General features: G+C 46.3%; 1 long non-coding RNA gene across 1 annotated transcript; it reads right to left on the bottom strand.

The window, feature by feature from the left end:
* Positions 1–10,514: 10,514 nt before the first annotated feature.
* On the bottom strand, positions 10,515–25,543 carry LOC141579807 (uncharacterized). The gene is made up of 3 exons (XR_012511818.1): positions 25,379–25,543; positions 20,908–21,143; positions 10,515–10,658 (listed from the first exon to the last, which is right to left on the bottom strand). It is a non-coding gene; the product is annotated as an uncharacterized LOC141579807 (long non-coding RNA).
* Between the last annotated feature and the right edge of the window lie 1,200 nt (positions 25,544–26,743).

Here is a 26,743-nt window from a genome sequence, read left to right as displayed (position 1 = left end):
CAGTCCCCCTTCTGCTCCCTCCTCCCCTCTCCCCCTGTGTCAGCCCTGCCCTCTCTCTCACTGGCTCCTCCGCCCACGGGCAGGATCTGTCTTCTGACACGCTGGACACAATTTTGGCTGCCTCTAGCTAAGGTCTCCGAGGTGAGGCCGCCCCCTCTGGTGTCCCAGAATGACCTGCTTCACTTCCTACACCCCTCCTGTCTCCGAGAATTTGGCCACTCACACCCACAACCACACCCAGGTCTTGTCATCACCAAACAGCTCCTCAAAGACACCCTAGACGCCATCATCCCACCCACTGGCTGCAAGCCCTCACTTCTCTCCCTCCCTTCCTCCCCAGGGCCTGTTCCCTCAGCCTGAAGCCCAGGGTCCCTCCCTAGACCACAACCCCTCACTTCAGCCACTCTCACCTCAGCCTCCTCACGCCCCTCCCTCCATCCTGCCCCCCTGGGGCATCTCACCCACCCATCAGCCTCAACCCTTCCCTGGGGCTGCTGGAGGCGGTGGGAGAAACACAGACCAAGGTCTCCTTGCAGAGTCAGAGCCCCCGTGGTTGGCTGCTCTCTGAAAGCCACTCAGCAGCCATCTTTCTCCTGAGAAGCTCCCCCTCACTCCTTCAAGACCCTTTCTGCCTGCTCCTGCCAGCCACCCCTCCCACCCCCAGCAGACGGCCTCACCTGCTGCCTCAGAGAAAACATGGAGGCCCTGGAGGGAGCCGCCTCAGCCTCCTGCCGCGCATCCTCAAACTCACCCACCCCTCTGCACCCTCGCCTCCTCCTTCCGGCCTCAGAGGAAGCTGGGGCCTCCCGGGGTGAGATTCTGCCTTCCACCCGGACTCCAAACCCTCTCTCCTCCCACGCCTTTGCTCTCCTGCTAATAATGATTTCCTGTCCTACCAAACCACCTCCTTTCTGCTAGCTCTGTGTTGTACAAGCATACTCAGGAAGCTCCATGGCTTTAAAACAAATGATCAGTTGACCTTAAGCTTCCAAGAAGTACCACCAGGCCTCTGTCCTGCTGGCATTGGAATTCCCTTAGAGGATGACAGACACTTCAAGTGTCCACTTCCCCATATTCTATCTACAATTTGAGTCTTAGAAATATGCCTCCAGCCCCCACCACTTCCCAGCAAGGCCCAAATCCTGGCCCGTTTCCAACTCTGTCTCACTGGTCTTGCTCCAGTTCTTGGTTCCGTTGACTGTTCTCCCTTGAAACTCTTCTGAGGCTGCCCTTCCTCAGGTTTTTCCACAGCTGACCGACACCTCAGTGTGGTCCAGGTTTCTCTGCTCCATTTTCATCCCTCCTCTCTCTGCTTGTGAGCTCATTTTCCTGGGGCTTAATTATTCCCCAGCAGGCCCACGACTCCCAAAGCGTCATCATCCCCAGTCAGTGCTCTCCTAGGAGCTCCAGCCCAGGCACCCAGCTGCTTCCTAGACTCCCCAACTGAGCATCCCAGGCAGGGGGCATTTCCTTAACCAAGTATGGGCTAAACCCACAGACCTTCTCCAGACAGGTCCCAGGCTCAGTGTGTGCACCACCTGCCACCAACGGGCTCATCACCAGAAACCTTGGGAGTGTATTTGATTCCTCCCTCTTTCTCCTTCTGTATCCAGTCCAGACAGAAAACTAACATACCAGTCAGCTGGCCACCACCTGAGGGCAAACAAGATGACACTGAGTTTCTTAAGCAATATTCCTCTACCATGACTTGCATCTGAGCACTCATTGTAGGGTTTGTTCATTCCTTTATTCTTTCCTTCACTTGTTCACCCAACCACAAACCAGAGCTGAGTGTCTTCCAGTGCTGGTACTGTGCTCCGCGTGAGCTGCTGCTTTTAGGGTCCTCCCTGCCAAGGGCAGAGAGACCTGGAAACAAGGTAACTGTGTGTGTGGACAAGCGCGAGGGAGTTCAACGGACGTCGACAAGGGAGAACACCAAGGATAATGCCTTTATAGACTCAGAGATTAAGGGTGCTCTTCAAAGCAGAGTGGACAAATTGTCTTGTTCCGCACTGAGGTTTAAGAGTCTGGAAGACTGGCATGTGGTAGGTGCTCCTTAAATATGTGATGAGTCAGTGGCTAAAAAAAGTGTGTGTGTGTATGTGCATGATTACTCTTAGTCTTGATTCTATCTTTGTAGTAAGTTTTAAAGTTGGGAAGCATGGGTTCTACAATGTTTTTCTTATTTTTCAAAGTTGTTTTGGCTATTCTGGGTAGCTTGAATTTTCATATGAATTTGAGGATCAGGTTGTCACTTTCTGCAAAGGAGCTAGCTGGTCCTAGAAGATAATACAGGAGAAAACCTACATAACCTTGGGGATTTTAATGACTCTAGATACAACACCAAAGGCATGAGCCATGAAATAAATAATTGATAAACTAGACTTCATTAAAATTAAACACTTCTGCTTTGCTAAAAAAGCAAATGTCAAGAGAATGAGAAGACAAAAACAGACTGGGAGAAAATATTTACACAAGACACATCTGATAAAGGACTTTCATCCAAAATATCTGAAGAACTCTTAAAACTCAGCCATAAAAAACAAATAACCCAATTGAAAAATGAACCAAAGACCTTAACAGATACCTCATCAAAGAAGATATACAGATGGCAAATAAACATAGGAAAAGATGCTTCACTTCCTATGTTACCAGGATAATGCAAATTAAAACAATGAGATACTTATACATATCTGTTAGAATGGCTATAATCCAAAACACTGATGCCAACAAATGCTGACAAGGATGTGGAGCAACAGGAACTCTCATTCACTGCTAGTGTGAATGCAAAATGGTACAGTCACTTTGGAAGACAATTTGACAGTTTGTTACAAAACTATACTTACTCCTGCCATACTATGCAGCAATTTTACTCCTTGATATGTACCTAAAGGAGTTGAAAACTTGTATCTACACAAAAACCTGCACAAGGCTGTTTTAGCAACATTATTAAGAATTGCCAGAACCTGGAAGCAACTAAAGTGGCCTTCTGTGAATGGAAAAATAGGCTGTCATACATTCAAACAATGCAGTATTATTCAGTGCTAAGAAGAAATGAGCTGTCAAGCCATGAAAAGACTTGGAGGAATTTTAAGTGCATATTACCAAGTGAAAGCAGCCAATATGAAAAGGCTTCATACTATATGACAGTCTGGAAAAGGCAAAACTATGGAGAAAGTAAAAAATCTGTTTAGCAAGGGGTTGGAAGAATGGGGGTGGCAAATCATGAATAGGCAGAGCACAGAGGAATTTTAGGGCAATGGAAATTCTCTGTATGATACTATAATGGTGGATACATAAAATTATACATTTGTCCAAATCTGTAGAATGTACACCAAGACTGCACTATAATGTAAACTACAGACTTTGAATAATTATGATGTGTCAACGTAGGGTCATTAGTTATAACAAACGTACCACTCTGGTGAGGAATGTTGATAATGGAAGAGGCTATGTATGTGGGGTAGGAAGAGGAACATATGGAAAATCTCTGCATCTTCATCTCAATTTTGCTGTAAATCTAAAACCCTAAAAAATAAAGTCTTAAAAAAAAAAAAAAGAAACCATGAGGGACTTGGTAGGTAGGTTTGCATTGAAACTGTGTATCAATTTATGGAATAGAAAGTCTTAATAATATCAAGCCCTCCAACCCATAAACATTTCCTTCCATTTATTCTCATCATCTTTAATTTTTTCAACATTTTGCAGTTTTCAGTGTATAGGTATTGTACTGTTCTGTTAAACTGATACCCTAAGGATGCTATTGTAAGTGAAATTATTTTCTTAGTTTCATTTTCAGACTGGTCATTGCTACTGTATAGAACTGCAACTGATTTTTGTACACTGAGTACTTTCATGATGAAAGAGCGTTGGATTTTGTCAAATGTTTGGTCTGTGTCTATTGAAATGATTATACAATTCCTGTCTTTTATTCTACTATGTGGTTTATTACACAGATTGATTTTTATATGTTGAGCCAACCTTGCATTCTTAGACTAAATCCTATTTAACCATAGTATATAATTATCTATGTTGCTGGATTTAGTTCACTCACACTTTGTTAGGATTTTTGCATCTACAGTCGTAAGCAATATTGATCTACATTTTTTTTTAAACTTGTGATAGTTTTGGCTGGTTTTGGTATTGGGATAATTCTGTGGCATTCTTGCCAAAAATGCATAACTAACTCAATGATGAAGTAACATCAGACATTCAGAATGAGTCTGCAAAAAACCTTGCCAGGGCTCTTCAAAAGTGTGAAGGCCATGAAAGATAAAGGAAGCCAGAAAAAAATGGTCCACAGTAAAGAAGACTAAACTCACATAACAACTAAATGCAACATGTATTATTAGATTGGAAACAGGAACATAAAAGTGGCCTTAGTGGGACAATTATCGAAATTTGAAGTAGGTATGTTGATTAAATAATAATGTTAAATCAGTGTTATTTTTCTGATTTTGATAATTTCACTGTTTGCGGAAGATGTTAACATTTGGGGAATTCTCAGTACTACTTTTGCCAATTTTTTATGTCTGAAATTATTACAAAATGAGGAGGAATAGCAGGGTGTGGTGCAGGGAAGTTTGTTTACAGAGGTCTGATATGGGACCACAAGCTGAGGATGTGAAACCAGGGACATAGGTTATTTTTGAGGAGTTTGGAGAACGTGAAAGCAGGAACAAAAAGCACAGTCGGGATAAGGATGAGGAGCTCCAGGCTGGTAGGAATGGATGTTCCCAAAACCTGCGGGAAGGAGCCCAGCCCTGAGCCTTCCAAGCTAGCAAAAACACTGATGGACAAGTTATGGTCCTGAATACTTCTATCCTTACTGCTAAGATAGTCTACTATCTTCTGTTTAGAGTCTTAAAGCTCTATAACCAGAGCACACAATGACCAAGATAATTCTGAGCATTTTCAGGTCTTTTGTGTGGTTCCCTCTGCACAGTCCCGGACAATTAGGAAACAGAGCAATTGCAAGCACGGCCCCCAGAGACGGGATGAGATGACTCTCTTTTCTCTGGGGCAAAGAACTTAGTAAGTCAGAGAAGGGCTGTTTCCAGAATAAAAGCTTTTGGTGTGCCCCTATGTGGGCAAAACACCTTTCTTTCTCCTTCCAAACATCTTTGCCTTTTTTCAGTTGGTGAGGGCACAGGACAGATGTTTGAAAGATAATAGGATATGCGACGTCTCTCATTAATCAGGAGAAATTACAATTTGGTCTTGCCTTTCTGGGTTTAGTTTCTTTGTGCCTTTTAAAAACTGAAACAACTCTCGTTTTTTAGTTCTACATTCCTTTCTCTTCCTCCCCAGGTTTGTTTCTCTCCCTGTTCTGGGAGAGCTCTTCCTTGGGTTGTGATGGTCTGTATTGTAATTTCACCGTCTACTGCTTTGTTCTGCTTTCTGTATTCCAGCCCCTCCCACACACCACCCCCAGCCCCACTTAATGTTCTTTCCTATCCCTCACTTGGATAGGGAGAAGCCGCTCCCTAAATATCTGAGACTGTCTTCTGAGCAAGAGCCCAAGACACTTTCGGGGAGACCCCCGGAGTTCCTGCCTTCCCTGGGAAGGAAGCCCCAGGCCAGCCCTGGCTCACGCCCAACACAGACAGGGCGGCAACCCTCATCAGCCAGAGGCTGCAGAATCCCAGAAACACATTTGGGTCTGTCTTTGTAAAAGAAAATGATACTTCTGCAGGCAGGTGGTACTATTTTGGGGAACATTTTTATGTGCAATTTAGAGTGCACATTCTACACACAGCTCAGACAGAAATAATCAGTTTAATGTGTGTCTGCACCATCATGTGGTCAAGCTTTAGGTGAGAGCAGATTTACACACCGAAATCAAAAGGAAATAGCGGGAGCCGTCTTCTGCTACATTCCTTGACAATAAATGGTCACGCGATGGACGGCTGCCAACCCAATTCTCCACTCCTTTTATTCCTTCCCAGAAAGTGCATGAGTTTGAAAGAAAATTAGTTTCCAAGATGCTTGAGTGCATCTGTTAAATACAGATTTTATTAACAGGGGGCACATGTAAACAAAGTCTACATAAACAGAAAGACGCCTGGCAGCAACGGAGAAGTATGCTCAGTGTCAGGGAGTTTTTCTTAAAATGAAGTGTAAGGAAGTTTACAGGAATTCTTGAGCCAGTGTTTCAGTTCAAGAAGACATCCTGCTTCTCTGATGTCTGCTACAGGAGATAGTCAAACCCAAGGCTTCCTCTCTAGGGCACTGGGCATTTGATATTGCGTGTTTTTGTTTTAAAAAAAAAGCGGTTTGTCCTCTGAGGGGCTAGGATGCTAGAGGAACCACAGTAAATACAAAAGTAAAAACATAGTAAGGCTCACAGCACAATTTTCAGAAAGTTCAACTTTCAAATTAAAGAATCGTATTGAGGATCGTTTTCTAAGTAAAAACTCCACTGAAAGTGTCCACGTGTGAACACGTCAAGAAGCAGACGCTCCTTAAGTCAAGCCACAATGCAGATCTACACACAGGGTAATATTCAAAATATGCATGTGTCACCCTTTGGCTCCCCAAAGCATGACTCAGTGCAGACTCTTAAAAAAAAGCAGCTGCACTGAGTCTGCGAGTCACCTTGGCCACAGCCTTCAGAGTTGGAGAGAATAAACTTTGGAGATTAAAGGGTAACATTCTCCCTCTGAAATGGAATAATTGTGACATGGGATTTGCTTTTTTTTTTTTTTCTCCCCCTTCCAGTTTTGAAGAAAAACAATGTTCTTCCTGCTGTGATGAATTCATTCTGAGGTTTGAAAGGAAACCCGTGTCCCGCGAGGAGGAGGGCCCTGAGTCAGGAGGGCGAAGGCCGCCCTTTCCGCACATGTGTTCCCGTTTATCAAGGGGAGGGGCTCGGGTGTGAAGGAGGAAAAACCCAGGGTGAAAAGATTCAAGGGGATCAAATTATTTTTCCATTTGTCTCAGAAGGAAAGAAGGAGAGGAAATAAAAGGGTGAAGGAAAATCATTTCATTATGTGGCGCTCCAATGAAACCTGGGCCAGCAGGCGAGTGGTGACTTTATTTTTCAGAGAAGCTCTCTCTGGGGTGCCCCGAGCCTCCCAGGGCGCGGGCCGAGGCTGTGGAACCTGCAAGCAGCAGGAGCAGGAGAACAGAAGTTGCACGCATGTCTACACTTGTCATCTCGCGCATGACCTCGGGGCTACCATCCTTCCTCGCCCCGCCTGGGCGGATGGTTTCCAGGGGAAAGAGGAAAGAGCAAACTGTTACACTGAATGTTCACCACAAGCTAGGCATTTCACACGCATGTTGTCCCTCCACCGTAAGTCTGCACAGTAGATATCATTGTCCCCATTTTGGAGGCAAGCACTAAATTTCAAATATTTCGTGGGCCTTGCTCAAAGGCCCATGGCTGATAATGGCGCCAGCCTCTCTGTTACCAAACTCAAGTTCTTTCTCGTTCTGCCGCTCGCACTGCCTTCCCAACAGGTGGCCCTGATCTGCGAGCTGGAGACTGCAAGGCCCACTTAGCATCACGGGATAGAGGCCTTGACGACCTCCCTCCACAGCACACACCCTACTGAATAAGGGACATCGACAGATTCCATGAATGTACTCAAGGGGCAGGAGTGAAAACAATGCATCCGGACTCGTTTAGGGGGTGGGAATGTGCCTTCCAGCTGCTGTGGGGTAAGGCAGAACAGGCCAGGCTGGGGACTCCCTAGTTCACTGTGGAAAAGATGGGGAGATGATTACTCAGCACCCACTGGTGATCAGCTCGGTGAGCCCCTGTTACTTGGTTGGCTTGGCTGTCCCATAACACTTGCTGGGGATCAGTTGTTCTGCCAACGTTCGAATACACCTGCACAGTGAAAAGCTCTGAAACTTTTCAACCTGACCGTCTCCTCCCTGGCCCCGTATCGTGGCTGCAGGAGCCTCATACAATGAACTCAGCCCTCCAAAATCTGCCTTGCAGGTTCTCCCGCAGAGCCAAAGACACTCATGAAATTCCTGTTGACTGCCGCGACTTTCTAGAATTCCTCAGGTGTGTCACAGACTGGGCTTCCCTCTGACCTTGAGCACGGGGTTGGGGAGAGATGTGCTCTGTACTCGGGTTCCCAGAAGAGAGGGTGAGAGAGTTCTCCAGGAGCCCGGGCCTCTGTGGCATCTTGAAACAGGAGTCTTCTTTGAAGTTTAAATGTGGTCCTATTGTTTTTTCCTGCTAAAGCAGGGTCAGGAGGGAGAAAGAACAGGAAGAGAAGGGAGGGCAGGCAGCAGTCATGTCAAAGAAAAAAGTCATCCAAACTCTGCTCTGTAGGGGCATCGACGCGGCTCCGTGGCTGCCAGTGGCCAGGCCTCGTCATGGGAGCAGATGTGTCCTGCAGGCCACTTCTAGCCTCCACCAGCCCTGGTCACCGAGGAGTGGATGGGGTGGATTTTGGAAAGAAAGCAGGAGAGTCCTGAAATGCAGTCGCCAAGGGATGGGGGAAACCAGACCCTCAATGTGGAAGCTCAGGGCCTCCGGAGGAAGGTGACCTCTGCCGACCGGCCAACTGTGGTCAGGTGTCCCGGACCTGCAACAACTGACCACAAACCACAGGCTTATTTAGTCTAGAACCCTGTCCTCAAAATAGCAGAAATAAATGTTTGGAAAGAAAGGTGAAATGAGAGTGGCAGCTGGTGACCTGGCTCAGCATGTGTCACGGCCAGGTGGCCTAGCAACACTAGGGGGCCCTGGGTCGGGTCAGAGGGACAGAATCTTCCTGAAGGATGACAATGCATGCCTGGGCTGAGGACACCACGAGCCCAGGGAAGCAGAGCTGCTCCCCGGCAGCAAGAAGAGCAGGGGCAGCATCGGGGTGAAAGCTCGTCCCCAGAGCCCAGTGCTTCCCTGGGAGGGGAAGCTGGGAGGGGCTGTGGAGCCCAACACTCTCCGTTTATACATTACAAACGTGGTACTCAGGAAAGAGGCAGACCTGAGTCCAAGACCTCCTGAATATTAGCCAGCCGCTTCCCACCCATGAACGTGGGAACAGGAGTCCCTGCCTCGGGAGACTGACGCACGGGTCAAGTGGGACAACGTATGTCATCACTTGAATAGTCAATCACCTTGCAGTTATTAGCTGTCATTATGCAGATAAAAACTAGCTAAGGAGACCCACAAAGGTAATAGCCTTGCCCAGTCCATCAGTGGAAGGTCTGGGAAGGTCAGCGGAACGCAGCTTCCAAGACGGCCCCCATGACCCCCTCTCCTGGTGTGCACACCCTGAGGAACCTCTCGCATTGTATCCACAGATACAGCAGTGACTTTATACCACTTTGGAGATGAGGATGTTAACAGTCTGCGGCTCAGAGTAGAACAGTGGTTGCCAGGGCTGGGGGTGGGGGAAACGGGAGGTGTTTATCCACGGGCACAACGTCTCAGTTAGGTGAGATGGGCAGATTCCGGGGAGCTGCTGCATAGCCCGGGACTACAGCTGACAATACTGTATGGTATACACTTGAAATCTGCTACAAGGGTAGATCTTAAGTGTTCTCATCACAGATAAACACACACACACACACATGCACACACAAGTTTAATGGAGATGATGTTCATTAGCTTGATGGTGGTGATCATTTCACAGTGTTTTTGTTTACCAAACATCACGTTGTACACCTTAAATATGTGCATTTTAATTTGTCAATTATACCTCAGTGAAGCTAACACATGAAGACAAACCCCAAAACAGCCTGTGGCTGCCATCTTGGGCTCTGCCTTGGGTCACCTGCTCTGGGAGAAGCCAGCCACCATGCCCTGGGGATACTCAGGCAGCCCATGGAGGGGCCCACAGGGTAGTGAGGAGCTGAGGTGACACTCAAGGTTAGCGAGGACTGAAGCCTGCAGCAACTACTAGAGTGAGCTAGGAAGCTGATTCTTCATATTTTTTAGCCCGGCCCAGTCAACAGTTCGCCTGAGACCCAGCTCTCACTTCCTGTCCCACAGAGACTGTCAAAAGAATAAACTGTAAATTTGGGGGTAATTTGTTACATAGTAATGGATTAATACCTCTGTCTTTACATTACACCTTCAACATTACTTTCCATTTATGTATTCTTTCAAAGAACACTGAGTATCTGATACATGCCAGGCTTCGAGTTGGGCGTCCAAAGGAGACAGAATCCTTAGAGGGCTGGCAGGCACCAGCCTAGGGAGGGGTGAGAAGGCTCTCAGGAAGGCTTTCCTAAAAGGGAACTGAGATAAAGCCTACAAGGGGGAGAGGGGAAGGCATTTGGGAGGAAGGGCATTCCAGAGAGAGGAGCCAGAATGAGGGGTGGGGGAGACTGTACCATCAGGTACAGTCGGGGTGGGGGAAGGGGGAGAGATGATTCTGAAGGGGCAAAGGGGCAGCTGGACCCCTGTAGACCAAACGTGCCAAAGTATCAAGCCTCACACCTGACAAGCCCCACCCCAGACCCTACTGGGACCGCAGGAGGTGATTCCATCCAACAGCCGCACCTGGAAGAGAGGGCGGCCACAACAGCCACTCACCGCAAGGCAGAAACACAGGCGTGTGCTGTCTCACAGCTCTGCGGGCCAGCGGTCTGGGATCAAGGTGCCAGCAGGGTTGGAGCCTTCTGAGGGCTGGGAGGAAGAATCCGTTCCAGGCCTCTCTCCCAGCTTGTGGTGGTTTGCCTGCAACCTGTTAGAAATGTGGGTTACAGAAACATCACCCTGCTCTCTGTCTTCACCCTCACGTGATGTTCTACCTGTGTGCGTCTGTGTCCTAATTTCCCCTTTAGAAGAACACCAGTCACACTGGATTAGCGCTCGCCCTAATGACCTCATCTTAACCCGATTACGTCTGTAAAGACCCTATTTCTAAGTAAATTCACTCGCTGAGGTACTAGGGGTTAGGACTCCAGCAAACCTTTTTTTTTTTTCGGGGGGGAACACAATTTAATTCGTAACAGAGATGTTGCAGATTATTGGAATAAATTGAAGGGAAATCTTTTAGAAATACCCAGAAGTCCATGAGTAATTACACAATGTCCAGATAGATTTTACAGTGTGCCCTGGGCAGTTGAGGCAGAAACTAAGCAACTGCACTTGTTAGAGAGAGAAGCCACATTACTCTCTCCAGGTTGGTGCTGGCAAGACAACAAGCCACCTTTAATAGGGACTGTGGGAGTGGTTTCCCTCAGCACCAAATTAGCTTCCTAGGGATGTCCTAACAAGATACCATGGGCCGGAGGGCTTAAACAACAGAAATTTACTTTCTCACAGTTCTGGAGGCTGAATGTCCAAGATCAAGGTGCCAGCAGAGCTGGTTTCTCCTGATGCCTATCTCCTCAGGGTGCGGATGGCCATCTCCCCCGTGTCCTCACTCTGGCTCAAACTGGATTGAGGCCCACCGTAAGAGACTCATTTTACCTCAGTCACTTCTTTCTTTCTTTCTTTTTTGTTTGTTTTGTTTTGGAGGCAGGGAGGTAATTACGTTTATTTATTTACTTAGTTTTGTTTTTAGTGGAGGTACTGGGGATTGAATGCAGGACCTCGTGCATGCTAAGCACATGCTCTGCCACTGAGCTCTACTCTCCCCCAACTCAGTCACTCCTTTAAAGACCTTATTTCTAAATATGGTTCCATCTTCTATACTGGGGGTTGAGACTTGAATGTATGAATCTGGGGGAGGGGAAGAGAGGGTGGGGACACAAATCAGCCCATAACATGTAGCTATAGAGGATGTCACTGTCCTGACCTACTGAGGAACAGGTCAGTAGTTTTGGGTTGTGTTTAATATGAGATGAATGACTTTCCCCCCAACTCCCCAGCGGAGACCCTGGGGTCCCAGACGGACACGTCTTTAATCCAGGCCATCCCAGAATGTCTCCTGACCTTTCAAAGTCCCATCCCGGCACCGCGCCTTTTGGTGTGAGGGATTCCCTGCCTTGCAGGTTCCTGCATCCGCCCCCAGGTCTGGAGGGATGGCTCTGAGGCTGTTCTGCCTCCCCTAACAGGGTGGAGTGACTTCGGGCCCCTAGGGCCAAGCAAAGAGGACTTCTGTTTTGACTCTTCGTTTTCTCACATTTTCCTTTTAAACATAGCCTGTCTTGTATCTCTTTCTTATTTTCGTTTCTAACCCCCTCTGTTCCTCTGCAATGTAATTTTAAAGTGAAAACACATGGCCACAAACCCGCGTCTCCCCATTTACTCAGCTGCACCTACTTATTCAATTTAAACTGGAAGGCTAGTTTACAAACTTTCAAAAATAAGTCCTGAGCCAACGTGGAGAACTGTATAAACACAGGTCTAATTTCATTTCTACTTGCTTCTTTCTTTTCTTTTTTTGTTCTCTCTCTTGCAAATGACCTTCCTAGTATAAAAGCCAAAACATATGCGTACACACACATACACACTTTTTTCTTTCCGGAAGTTCCTCCTTGATTTCTAATTCTGTAACAAAATAAACAGGTCTTGAACAGAAATTGAGGGTTTTTAAGAGACAGTTTCCAGCAAACTGTCAATTAACATTAGTAACATCATTCAACACAGTATCAGTTTAAAGGGCTTCAGGACGGAGTGTTTGATTGTTAGAAAAATGACTAACTGAGTAAGTGAATTCTGCTTTCTTTCCACAAAGACATATATACCCTAGTTTGTTTAACTGTTACTCCTAATCTTTTACCACTTTTGGAAGGAAAAGGAAGGCAGCTTTGGGAAATAGGGCAAAGGACATGATTTCTGACTGTCTAGCTATTCGTATTTTGGTGCAAGGGAACCAAAATGAGAATATTAATTAACCTTGAAAAACTCTTCAACTACGAGTTGACTCAAGTCACTTTATCCTAAAATGACCAGTATTGTAGCTATATGAGTTCCTTATCTGACCCCACCCAATCACATTGTATTGATTGTACATTTCTGGAACATAGAGAATGATCAGAAAGAGTCCCATTGAACTACAATGTGCTCATTTTCTTCCATTTGTAGAGCTCAGGAGTATACATATTCATGTAGTAAGTGTCCCTCACAAAGACCCTGTTAAGGAACTTGCCAAAGATCACTTCAGCAGGTAAAGTGGTTAGAAGATGCAAAGCCATGTCTTGTGAAGGCAAAGGCTTTTCCTCTCAACTGGGAGGTATATACAAGTCTGGGGTTTTGTCATCTTCCCAAATGTCACAAGTGACCCTCTCCATACAGCAATATTCTTGATTTGGATGGAACTGTATCCTCCTCAAATTTAGAGGTTGAAGCCCTAACCCCTAATGTGGCTGTATTTGGAGAGAGAGCCTTTAAGAAGGTACTTAAGGTTAAATGAGGTCATACAGGTGGCCCCTAGTCCAACAGGACTGGTGTACTTGTAGGAACAGGAAGAGATGCCGGAGACTCCCTCCCACCCCCACAACATGCAGAGAGGAGAGGCCACGTGAGGACACAGCTAGCAGACGGCTGTCTACGAGCCAGGAAGGAAGTCCTCACGAGAAACCACCCCTCACGGCCCTTTGGCATTAGACTTCTAGCTTCCAGAAGTGTGAAAAAATAAATCTCTGTTGTTCAAGCCCCCCGTCTGTGGTGTTCTGTTATGGCAGCCTGAGCTGATTAGTGCAAAATGTGTTGGAGACTCTTGGTCTGGGGCTGCTTCCCTGGCTTTACCCCATCTGGAGAACCAGACCTTGCCCTTAATAGTGCCATAAATTTCTCTGTACAGAGGTCTCTATGCAAAACTGGAGAATTTCTTGAACGTAGGACTTTACGTAAGAAATGAGAGATTAGATGGCTGGACCCACACTTGGAAATGAAAACCATAATCATGTAACGTAAAAAAAAATGCTACTAATAAGACACAGTGGAATTATAAAATTCACCTCGATTTCTTGCTTGATTTACAAATGTGTGAAAATCCTTCCCCAGGTGTGAGTTAGGGAATGAGACTGACATTCTGGCCACCTTCACCCCCTCATACGGTCCCCCTGCTCTTGTCCCAGCCCGGCCCGTATTGCAATGGCTGGTCTGTACATCAGAATGTGTTTTCTTGCAGAAGAACTCAGTCCCTAGTTGTGTAATTGTTAGGGATCATTTTTAGAATGTCATCTTACGAACATTATTTCTAAGGAGATTTCCTCCCTGCTGTATTTTCTGCTGAACATGTGAAACTGGCCACTCATTATTCCCTTCGCGAGCAGGACAAGTCTCTGCTCTTGCCTGTCCGTCGTCTGCTCTACCTCACCAGCTCTTCCGCACAAGGGCAATTCCTGATTGGAGTCCATCAGAAAACAGACGCCCCTGTCTGACCCCAAGCTCTCCCTGTGTGAGAGCATGTCACATCCCTCCAATGCAGACGTTCAGGGGTGGGTTTTTTTTAAGCCATTATGTGCCCGTTCTTACACGGGCCACCCCCTGATGAAGTCCAGAAAGACAGCTCTTCTTTCTAACTTCTGCTTTCCAAACAGCCATGGAAAATAGAAGCCAAGGCCACTAATGCTTAGTCCCTGAGCGCTCTCCTTTCACTGGTCCTGCAAGGACTTCCCTCCAAGGAGGCAGGTCTCAGTCCTCCAGTTCTTGGCTTAGTAACACCTGGAAACAAAGACAGGCCTTGGCAGGTTGAAGGTAACACTTCAAGTGTAACACCCATGAAACCTCTCCTGAGTTTATTACATCTAAGTTTTACTTTTCCTTAAGCAGAACATATAATGCATAACAGATGGCAAAGGGAAACCTGGGGTGTGAGGTTTTCAGCTAACAAACAAGATGGCATTAGGGACACAGTGGATTGTGATACAGATTTAAATGGAGGTTGTGGAAGGAGATTCCCCACTGACAATCCTGATGGTTTACTGATCCAGGACAAATGTCTGGTCCAGGACCTGGTCACCTTTCCCCATCTGATCAACCACCTGAAACTGAACAAAGTCCCAAAGAAAAATTTTGTATTTAGACTGTTCACTGGCTTGCTTGCTTTTTATTTTATTTTTTTAAAGCGGGCAACAAAAACCAGTTCTTGAATGCGTCCGTGTTATAGCTCTGTGTACTGCAGACCGAGGGTGGGGTCAAGGAGAGTAAGGGGTGAGGGCTTTCCAAGCCTCCAGGCAGCCAATGGCTCCTTTTGATGAGGCAGGGAGATGGGCCTGGTTTTGGCCACTTGTGGGTCCCAAGAAACTGAGTCTCCTTGACTAGCCTTTCAGAAGACAACGCAAGGATCCTAACCTGCTTTTACCACTGTGATGAACTGAACTGTGTCCCCCTCCCTAAAAGTCATATGTTGAAGTCCTAACTCCCAGTCCCTCAGGACGTGACTGTATTTGGAATCAGTCCTTTTAAAGAGGCAATTAACATACATGGAAGTCATTAGGGTGGACCCTAATCCAGTATGACTGGTGTGCTTCTAAGAAGAGGAAATTAGGACACAGACATGCACAGAGGGAAGACGACGTGAAGACATAGGGAGAAAGCCACCAACAAGCCGAGGGGAGAGGTCTTGGGGGGAACCAACCCTACAGGCACCTTGATCTCAGATTTGTAGCCTCCAGCACTGTGAGAAAATGAACTCCTGTTGTTGAACTTCTGTTGTTTAAGCCACACGGCGTGTGGTACTTTGTTATGGGCCCCAGCAAATCAGCACAACCGCCAATCTTCAGCCTCCCCACTTAACGAGAGCTTGGTTTCCACCTTAGCATTTACCCCTTATCAGTACTGTTTCACTCATGTGTTTGCATTGTCCTTTCACAGGATTCCTTCCTGCACGTTATACTTTTCTGTCTGTGATTCTTTCCCTCCTTCTCGAAGAATATTAAGTCTATCTGTGAAGGTCTATTGTGATTACGCACTCAGTTTTTGTTTACCTGAAAATGTCTTGATTTCATTTTTTGAATGATAGGTTTGCTATATATATCATATATCATATTTCATTAGTTGTAATTTTCCTCTCAGTATTTTGAAAAAGTTATTCCTTTGCCTTCTGGTTCCTTTGCTTTTCTCGCTGAGGAGTCCCCTTTCTGTCTCATTGTGATGGTCTTGTAAGGTGATCTGTCTTTTCTCTTTTGGGATCTTCCAGATTTATCAAGATGTGTATTTATTTATCCTGCTGGTGATTCATTTTGTTTCCTGCCATTGCAGATTCATGTCTTTCATCAATTTTGGAAAATTCTCCATCATTATCTCTTTGAGTATTGCCTTCTTCCCATTCTTGGAATTTCAGTAAGACATATATAGAAGTTTTTATTCTATTCTCCATGTCTTTATATTTTTCATCATTTCATTCTTTGCTTTCTGTACTGCATTCTAGGCAACTTCCTCAGATTTTAAATTTCAGTTTGCTAATTCTTTCTTTTGCCAAGTCTAATCTGCTGTGTAACTTATCAGTTAAATTTTATATTTTACTAATTACATTTTATTTCCTTGAGGTTTGGTTGGGTTGTTTTGGAAATCAGCCTGGTCTTTTGGATAGCGTGTTATTCTTTTTTATATTTATTCTCCTTTCCCCTTTTGGTGTCCTTAAAAATAACCAACAGAATTTCAGAATGTAAAAATACATATTAAAAATATAAAGCATATTAAATAGTTCTAACACACTTTGATTCTGACAGTTCCAATATCTGTAATTTTTAGAAGTCTAATTCAGCTTGATTGATTCTTGCTCCCAGTGGCATTTTTCCTGCTGTGTGTGTGTGTGTGTGTGTGTGTGTGTGTCTGTGTGTCTGTGTGTCTGTGTGTGTGTGTGCGCGCGCATGTATTTCATACAAATTTAACCATGGGAAATTGCTAAAGTCTAAGAAATTGTTTCTCCAGGGACAATTTGCACTTATTTTTTTCAAGTGCCTAGAAAAGTCCCAAACTGGGGCCTCTTTGAATTGAAACCTTGGTTTGGGGCTTTCAGAATCATGCAGGTAGCAGGCTGGGCTATGATTAAGAACTGTCAATGGAGACAGTTTTGTTTTTTTTTTTTTCTTTTTCTTTCTCTACATTGAGCTAATGCAAAACAGATAAATTACTTTGTTTTTTTTCAGGTCACTTTAAGGATAGCCTTTCATTTTAAGAATAGGAATTCTGGTTTTATACTTTATTGGATTGGGGAGGGCTGGCTCTGTTCCAACTCTTCACTCTGGTTCCAAAGTTTTTGTTCTGCACAGGGTCTTGGAAACTGGAGATTGGCAAAGGACCTTAGGGTAGTACTATTTTTCATAAAATTACCTCTCTGGATTCATGACTCAGTTTTGTTTTTGGCTTCTAGTGACCTCCCTTAGGTTTTTGTCAACTCCAACATTTTTAGATATTTTGTAGTAGGATGGTTTTTGAATAGCTAAACCTCCATATTGCCAAAAAAAAAAAAAAAGAATTTAAATGATTTGTTCTGGTTTTTGCCAAAATGTTTACTCCTTCAATTATATGTTTTTCCTTATAAACTCAAAGTGTAGTCAACCCAGTTTTCTCAAAGGGTTACCCTGATATCCCTATGCCAATCTCTCATGCCTTTTCATTTACTTCAACAGCTTTCCCTCTAAACCTGTGCCAGTTTTCTCCTTAGAACTTCGGGTCTGGATTTCTCATCACCACATATAAGGAACAACTGGATTTCATTCCCAAATGCTGACCACTTCCACACTGCCTTTCACCTACTGCAGAAATCTGACAAGGATAATGCAACAACGATTTGCGTTTCTCCTTGGCCTGTCTGTGGACCAAACATCTATGCCCTTCTAAAATCTGCATTTTATATACAAACATCAGTGTAGACACTCGTGATCCTCTGACTTTGTAGATAGATCTTTGAGGTTCTGTGAAACATGGATTTTTTTTCTCTCTACTTTTAGATGAACTGATTGGAGGCCCCTCTGTCAAATCAAATAGGAAGATGATATTCTCCTATTAATGAATGAATTGTGAGAGTTTTGATGTTGAAGTCTCTCCAATAAGTAACAGATACTGTGTAAGGGAAAACTGGAGCTCCTGGTCCCAGTGGGATTGTTCATTTTCCCAGTGCTAGTTTGTTCTGCTTCCAGGGGCAGAACCAGGGGTATGGTCTTCAGTTTCAACGAGGTAGTTTTTTTTTATAACAAGAATAGCAAAGCAGATCTATCAACTGAGACAGGAGAGAAGGGGGCAGGACATGGCCATTAAAAGAATGACACAGCAATCAGCCCCAAGATGGCAGAAAAGCAAATTCCCAGCAGACCCTGAGGCCCAAGATGGCGGGAGGTTCGCCCTCCAGTGGACCTTGAGCTACATTATATACATTGTAATGTACTAGCATGATGAATGACACACCCACAGGCGCCATGACAGTTCCGAGGCTACCCATGAAAGATCAGAGAGAGGGCAGTGGCCCAATTCCTGGGAATCCCTGCCCCTTCCCCAGAGTAGTTGGGATAATCCTCTCACTTGTTAGCATATAAAAACTAGCAACACCACACCTTGCAGTCTCAGTCTCTCTTGCCTTCTGAGATGGCCCACATTCTGTCTGTGGAGTGTGTTTCTACCTTTACTTTAACCTTTACTGTTACCATCTCTGTCCCCCAACCCTCGGACATCTCTCTAAATGAACCTACTTTTACTCAACTATGGCTCGCTCTTGAATTCTTTCCTGCGTGAAGCTAAAGACCCTCACTTAGGGCACGTCCTAGGGATTTGACTGGGAACTGGGACACCGTCATCTTCACGGTCCCCCAACTCTTGTTCCTGTATCACAACCACATGGCAAGCTCCCTCAGAAAGCTCTGTGCTCAGCATCCCTACAGAACCGGGGAGGAGGCCCCTGTCTGGAAGCCAATAAAATCCATGCTAGTGATGAGGAGGAAAGCAGGCTTTCATAACCAGAAAGACATCACTTGTTCCTTCTTCATTAAAACATACTTGCGAAACTTAGGAGTTAGGAAACCCACGACTCACCACCCTACACAGGTGGCTACGTTTTCCAACACTCATTTCTGAGTCCATAGAGAAAACCCACATGCTCAGAGCTGGGGGACACAGCAGAGACTTTGCTGCCTGGACCAGATGTGCTGTGGGATGCCCCTCAAGTTCTGAAGGGCGGAGTGCGCACTATGTAATATCCACTTCCAGGATCATCCGATTGGAACCACGCCTTCTGGGCTGTACACTCGTTCTTCTAAGAGCTAAGTGCTCGCTGAAGAGCCTGCTAGCTTTGTTTGCCGCACTTCCTGTGTGAAACCATGACACCGAAGGAGTAGCAATTCCCCCAAAGTGGGAGGTCACCACCTCTCCTCCCTCCCATCCTCTTCTTTCAGGAAGCTTTCAGGTCGCAGCTTCCTGTCACCACCACTTCCAGGCAGCCCTCCCCAGCCTCAGCCCTAGGCAGGAGGCCCCTCTCTGCTCCCCACGCTCAGCCCACCACTGTACTGAAGCCGTGACCACAAGATCGGCTGGCTTCCGAGGCTCTGGCTTACCATGCGCTATTTAAGAACAGGGTTGCTGGTACTTCTGTTGATGCAATACTGACTTCTCAGAGTACGATCTTGATGTTCACTTACATAAAATAAAAACATAGTGTCTTTAGTCTCAAGCTGAACAAAGGTGCACATGTTTAGAAAGTGCTCTGGTCACTTCCTCTCTCAGTTTCAAACCCTTCCCAGAAGACCTCAATTTAATTCCCATCTTTTTAGTTTTTTCATGTCTCCTCCAAGCAGTTTTAGGTTCCAACCTACTTTCATAGGCTGGAGAGTCAGAATGAGGGTGGGGCAGAAAGACCCAGTAAAGCAAATGGGAGGAGGGTGTGGTGAGGGGATTAGGAGAGAGAGGACGTGGAGGGAAGAGGAAAGGAGGGGACGAGGAAGCAGGGAGGGAGAGGGGAGGGGAGCAAAGAGGAGGAAGTTCCCTGATCCAGTTCCCAGCCCTTCACTTGGAGCCAGACCCTGCCCTTCTCCCCAAAGGGGTCGATCCCCTCCCCTCCCTCCCCTCCCTTCTCAACTCCACCCGTCAGTTTTTCTTCAAACTGAAGCCAGTCCCTGAGGCTCTGATCTCTCCTGCCTAGGACAATTTATTTCAGCCTAGAGTCTCTTCCCTGATCATCCCGTGTGAAGAAAGCCACTGAAAGGACACAGGAGCCTCGGGCTGGACCTTAGACTTCTCTTAGCAAGAACAGAGACTGCGGACTAGTTCGGAATATTGTTATTTAGCTATAGTTTGGTTGTAGCTTATTTAAGAATAAAGTATCAACATCAACACAGCTTTTGTGGTATTGTTAGGTAGTTTAGATAGAAATGAGCACTGAGAGGGGGAAGGGGAAAGGGAAAATCCAGAACACAAGGAACCTGAGCTGTCAATTCACCAGAGCACAAGGAACCTGAGCTGACAATCAACCAGAGCGCAGGGAACCTGAGTTGTCAGTCAGTCAATCAATCAATCAATCATGAAACCAGGATATAAAAACAGGAAAAACAAAGGAACGGCGCCATTGTTCCTCTCTTAGATTGGCCCGCTCCCGATTCTCAGAAGTGTACCAGCTTTCACAATTTTTTTAATTCACCAATAAAAATCTCGCTTATATCATGCTTTTTGTCTCTTGTAAAAAATTCTTTTTTTTTTCCGGTGACTAAGAACCGAGGCAATTCTCATTTCCTTTTTCCTGGTAACAGTATCCCATGCTGTAACACCACGGAATGGAGACCTGGATCACCCAGTTCCTGCACTCCTTACAGCCATTGTACTTGGGACTGAAGTGAGTGGCCCCTTAGTCTCCCCACTGCACTGTCACCCCTGAGGAATTTGCTTGCTGCTCTGAACCCAGAGCCTCGCACAGAACTTGGCTACTATAGGAAAAGTAAAATAAAAACTGCATTCTCCTGTGCTGTAAAAACATTGAGCCTTAGATTTCTCGGTGTCCCATATATAAAGAGGAATTAATTTCAGAAACTTTTGTATGTCACTTTCGGCAAGACCCTCAGCCTCTCTGGGCCTCTGTTCGCTCCATGAACAACGGGGGTGACGGTGCCTACCTTGTGTGGCTGTTGTGTGTTTCAGTCACAGACGCACAGGCGCCCAGCAGGCCCTCAACAGGGCTGTTCCTGGTCAGTCACTGCAGGTGTGGGCGAGTGTCCCCCTTCTGTTTCTTCCTGGCACTGCCCAGAAAGTTCTGAGTGAATCTGCATTCAGTCACAGCAGCCATGGTCATGATTTTGGTTGGCATAGTTGCTTTTCTTTCTTCTTCCTGTTATTTTCCATTTTTAAAGCCCTGCGGTATGGACAGGTGTTTTGTGAATGTTATCATCCTCACCCTCGGGCCCTGTCGTTTCAACAACCCCGTCTCTGTAAGGAAGCCACAGGTCTCCCATTTTCTCACACGAAACAAAACAAAGCAAGAACAACAAACCAGCACCCCAACAAAACCCTGCAACGCCTGTGTCCTCGGGCAGAACTACTGCTTGCTGGCTCCTGGGCCTCTGGGCCACCCCCAGGCCCTGGGCACGGCTGCCTGGTCATCTCCTTTCTTCTGGAAGCCACCCTTTGCAGGAGACCCAGGCTTCCACTTGCCCTTGGTGCCTACCTCTGGGGGTCTTTCCTTTGGTGCCAGCTCAGCAGTGCACTTACACCACGGTGTTCATATTTGACCCGACATTGGGAAGGGAGGTCCCATCCAGCCTGAACTGGAGGAGGCTACCTGGTCCCTCCCACAAATCATGTTTCTGTTTCAATTGCCCAGAACTCCCTCTGCTCATAAGTAAGGAGTCTGCTGATGGAGGGGACACTTCTCTAGGACACTTATGTGTTCCTTCTCCTTCTGTGACCCTGGGAGGGAAGTGAGGGCAGGACTTGCTTGCAGGGCCAGGATTTGGGGTGCTTGTACCCTCCATCCTGGCTCTGCAAGCCCTTTCCTTGCCTCTCAGGACTGGATGGGGGTGTGGACAGGGAGCCCTCCCAGGAGCAGCAGGGGATTTTTAACGAAATCTATGTTCGCTGCGGGTGAGGCTAAGCCTCCAGGAGACAGACATTTGGATCTCAGTGCTGCTTAACCATCTGCTCAGAAAGAAAGAGTTGGTTTGGTTTGGTTTCACGCTGGACAGAAGCTGGCACCCCTGGCTGGTGCCCACTGTGCCTCTGGCCTCTTTCGGACTTCAGGTCTGCTCTGCTCCTGAGGGAAGAGGTCAGGGCTGAGTCAAAAATGGGTTTTGGGATTTCAGGAAAGAGCTTCTCAAAAATGTTTCAGGCGCTAACTTTATTTGACCAAGAAGGGCATGAAACGTGATTGTCTACAGATTCCACAATTTCCTTTGAAAGGAAATGTTTAGCATAAAGAAAAGGCATCACCTGAGGGTAAGAATATTTGAGTGACTTTAGCTTTAGGACAAACTCAATCTCTGGCCTTTGATTTTGCTTTAGACCAATGGCATCTTCATCCTGGGCCTTCAGATCAGGCATGGGAAGAGCTAGTCTAATTACATGGCAGTGGGGGCAGGGCATGAGGCCTGTCATCTCCCCTGCCCTGTGGGGGAGATTGACCATGGTCACCTGCAGCTGGTGACACTGGCAGAGTGCCCAGGGCCTCCCTCATCCCAAACTCTCCAGCCCTGGGTGTAGGATGGAGGGCAGGGGAGCAGGATGGGAATCCACAAACTGTGTGGTCAACTGAGGGAGAGGTCATGACCTCTCTGGCCGTCAGCGTCCAAGCAGGACAAAGGAGATGAGCAGACCAGCCCTTCGACAACAACCCCAAGGGCCCAGGGCCCGGCACCCCAGCTCTCCCAGGCGTGGAGAGAGAGCTTGATTCTTCCTGAGGTCACTTTCAGCCGGAGGGGTGCTACCTTCAGAATGGCCCCCTGGGGACTCTCTTGTCACCAGAGCACCAGAGGGGAGGGAAGTGAGCACAGAGGTGTCAGAGCTTCAAATTACAGCTTTCCCTACCAGGGTTCTGGCCCTAGATGCAAACAGGAAAAACATCTCATTATCTGAGAGAACGATCACTCAGAGAAGGCCCTGCTAAGAAGCTGGCTCCCCCAGTGACACTAAGTGGCCCCCTGTTTTTGTTTCTGTGTGATCGGGAAGGGGCACCACAAAGGAACAGAACCAAACCAAACAAAATCTTTCCTTCTTACTAGGTGCTGATCAGAACCGAAATCCAGATTTCTGTCTGCACGTGGTGGCGGGAAGCTGTGGCTCAGCCTCTCCCACAGAGAGCACAGATTCCAGCAAAAACCAGGCGCAGCCCCTCCCGTGCGCTTTGGCCTTGTCAGAAAAACACTCGACCTGGTGCCTGAGGGCTTCATTGTTCAGGGGCGAGACCTCACCGATAGGCAGTGCTTTGTGATCTGGAAAGCACACAGCCTGCACAGGGCTCTCTCTCTTGCACACCTGAAGAGCTGAGCCTCAGAAAGTTTTGACAGCCTGCCCAAGGTCCCAGAGCTCAGGAAGCAGGGGAGCTAGGGCTCAGACCCAAGTGCCCAAGTCTCAAGTTTACCATTCCTTTTTCTCACATGATTCATCCATTTACTTATTCATTTGTTTTCATATTTTCAAGGGTTTAGCATGTTGGTTCACAGTCCAGTGGGAAATACAGACACATAAATGACAGTGACAATGTGGTTTTGTGCTAAATGTCTGCAACACCAAAAAGAAAAATCCTGGCAGTTGAGTTGTCATGTAGTGGAAGGGAGATGTGTGTCAGTGAGCAGTGAGGATACAGGGAGATGGCGCCAAAGGAGAGGTGTGTGCAAGCAAACCCGTGCGCAGAGAGACGGGCACCAACTCGGCAGGGAGCAGGGGTGGGGAGGGGGCTTCCTGGAGGAGAAGGCATGGAGCCAAGGCTGTCGTTAGAAGAAAAAGAGAGCTCATCAAGGCAGGGCAGCCAAGATGGCAGACCTAAAAACCACAGGGGAAAAGAGCAGGTGGTGATGGTGGTCACTGGCTCTGAGAACAGGACCGGCTCAGGGGTAACAAACTCAGAGTGGTCACAGGAGCCAGTGTGAGGCAGGGCATATTTTTAACTTTTAAAAGTACATGTTTTAATTGAAGTATAATGTACACACAGAAAAGGACACACATCTTCACTGTACTGCTCGGTGAATGTTCACAAAGTGAATGTACCTGGATCACACATGTACCTGGATCACACACGCACCTCATGAGGAGCCCAACACTCCAGGATAGAACTCCAGTGCCCAGGAGCCCCTGCGTGGCCCTTACCAGTCACTATCTCCCGCCAGAGGTAATCACTATTCTGATTTCTAACAGCATGTATCAGTTTCACCAGTCTTTGTACTTTATATAACATGGAGTATGTACTCTTTTGTGCTGGGATTTTAAATCAACACCTACATTTGGTTATCAGGAACAAAGCTGCCAGTGGGGAGGGTATAGCTCAAGTAGCAGAGTGCATGCTTAGCATACACAAGGTCCTGGGCTCAATCCCCAGTACCTCCTCTAAAAATAAATAGATAAACCTGATTACATCCTTCCCCTTAAAATAATAATAATAATAATAATAATAATAATAATAATAATAATAAATGTAGCAAAGCTGCCAAGAGCATTCTTTTCCCATGACTTGTTGATGGAAGGAAGCAGGCATTTCTTTTGGATCTTTACCTAAACTGCGATTGCGAGGTCATACCTAGACTAGGAGTAGGCTTAGCTTTACTACCACATCTGGTTTTGTCGCAGTTTTCCTGGCAGACCTAGGGAGCTGAGGGCAGGAACTGTATTAATTCAGGATGCTTTGATTTGTTCTCAAGCTCCAAAAAATACAGCTTGGATCAACTTGGGGTGGGGAGAGTATTCACTGGCCATTGACTAAAGCAGGGGACCAGAACTGGGACATCTCTAAGAACGAAGGCAGTTTGGGTGCCTGGGAACTCTGGCTGGCAGACACGTGCTCCTGTTCCATCCGTCATCTCTCACAGCTTTATTTTCAACTATTGCAAATGGGCTTTCTAAATGGAGTAATGGAGAACTGGTTGCTGACAGCTCATGGCTTCTCAGTGACACCAGAGGAAAGAGGCTTCTCTCCATCACTTCAGAGTATAAAAAGTTCAGGGAAGGTCACTGGTAGATCTACCCTGAACAATCACTGAGGTCATCAGAGCGGGGGTGGGGGGAGTCACGGGGGGAAAGAATGGGTCCAGGAGGTCCCAGGGATTGGGTCCCAGTAAAACAAAACAAAACAAAACAAAACAAAACAAAACCACATGACAGGAAGGGGAGGAAAAGTTAACCCAGAAAGATACATAGCAGATAAACAGGGCAAGGGATGCCAAGAAGGCGAAAATGAAGCACGCCCACTAGACTCTGGAAGGCGATGGCCACATTCTGAGCTCTATGAAGCCTGACCTATGCTATAAACAGCACAAGGCAGGTATTACTGTCCCCACTTTCACTGAGAAGAGAACTTAAAAGTTACTTCGAGTGTGGAGCTAGTTAGGGGGCCCCTGCCCTTCAGTGGCTTGAATCGGCCAGAACATCAAGAGAAGCTCTTACCCCAAATCATCTGTCAGCTCCTGCTTCTTCCCACGGGATTAAGGTGGGGAAAGAGCAGCCACTTAAACATTTAAATGTTCCTTCTTTCGTAGCCTTGGGCATTATTATAATCGGTGACTCGCTCAACCTTGATGGGAAAGGCCCGCGGCTGTGACCGGTCCGTGTTGGCCGTAAACATCTCTGCCGCAAACACCTTCCTTACGGCACTAGTTGGCCGTAAGGCAATTTGGCCGTAAAACATAAGCGAACTGGTTGGCGGTTTGGTTTAACACACATAATGCAAAAATTGTGACAGGTGATGACGATGTGCCCAAGGGCTGGTTTCTTATTCTGAACCATATTACATCGGAGGAGAAAGAGGCTGAGGACCTGGAAGATGTGGAATTGGACCCACATCTCCCATAGAACTTTGTAAAGTCTATCGACAGACGTGGGACATGTGACAATATGCTGCGAACACAGGGCAGCGACCACGGCTTTCACTACCCTTGTAACAAAGCTCAGTTACAAATATGCATCCTACTACTTGGAAACTGATAGCTGATACATCTTTTAAGGTAGGAAGACACTTCAGCGAAAAACTACGGTGCCAAAAGAGGGGATAAATCAACGAGCAAAAAAAAAAAAAAGTATAAAAACTACGAATGTACGAATGAGAGACTTAAAATCCAAGTGTTTAGGTAAAACCTCCAAAATAAAATCAGGTATTTGAGCAGTATTGCCATGAATCTATGAACGTTTTAAATGTATTCAAGTATCTGTGTTTCGCAAGTCTTTTAAATTTTGTTGATGATAGTTCGTGTTTCATTATGTCCTTTCTAATGCCTCTTTTAATTTTTCATTATCTTCTATGGCAAAATTGCTTTATGACCAATTAGTTACGTGGCAAAAACATCCCTGGAAAAGATGTTTACGGCAAATAAGCCTAAGGCAAAAATACATGGAACCACCTGTGGTGGTAAATGGAGAGTGGAGCTCTCTGGAAGGGCCACAGTGCAGGGCAGGACAGGGCAGCCTGAGGCTTCCGGTTATCAGGGCAGTGGGAAGAGGGTGGGCCCTTGAGCATTCCTGCCTACTTTGCCCAGGGATCTCGTATTCATATGTTTATCCATAGATTTAGCAAATTTACATTTATTGACAATCTACTCTGAATCCAACACTGTCCTAAGGCCACAAGATAGAAGAGTCACATTGCTAAGAAGCTCACAGGAACGAGAGGCAAGTAAGCTGTGACAATGCACTACTCCTCAGTGACAGGGACAAACCAGGTATGAGGAAGATAACCCAGGGGTCAGGGGAAGCCTCGCAGAGGAGGGATGGGACCATGACAATCGTAGAAGTTTTATGATGTAATTTACCAGTATA

The sequence above is a fragment of the Camelus bactrianus genome, chromosome 14 (genome assembly GCF_048773025.1).
Source record: "Camelus bactrianus isolate YW-2024 breed Bactrian camel chromosome 14, ASM4877302v1, whole genome shotgun sequence".
NCBI classification, from domain to species: domain Eukaryota; kingdom Metazoa; phylum Chordata; class Mammalia; order Artiodactyla; family Camelidae; genus Camelus; species Camelus bactrianus.
The sequence above is the reverse complement of the archived record's forward strand: the minus strand, read 5'-3'. Positions and strand labels throughout refer to the sequence as shown.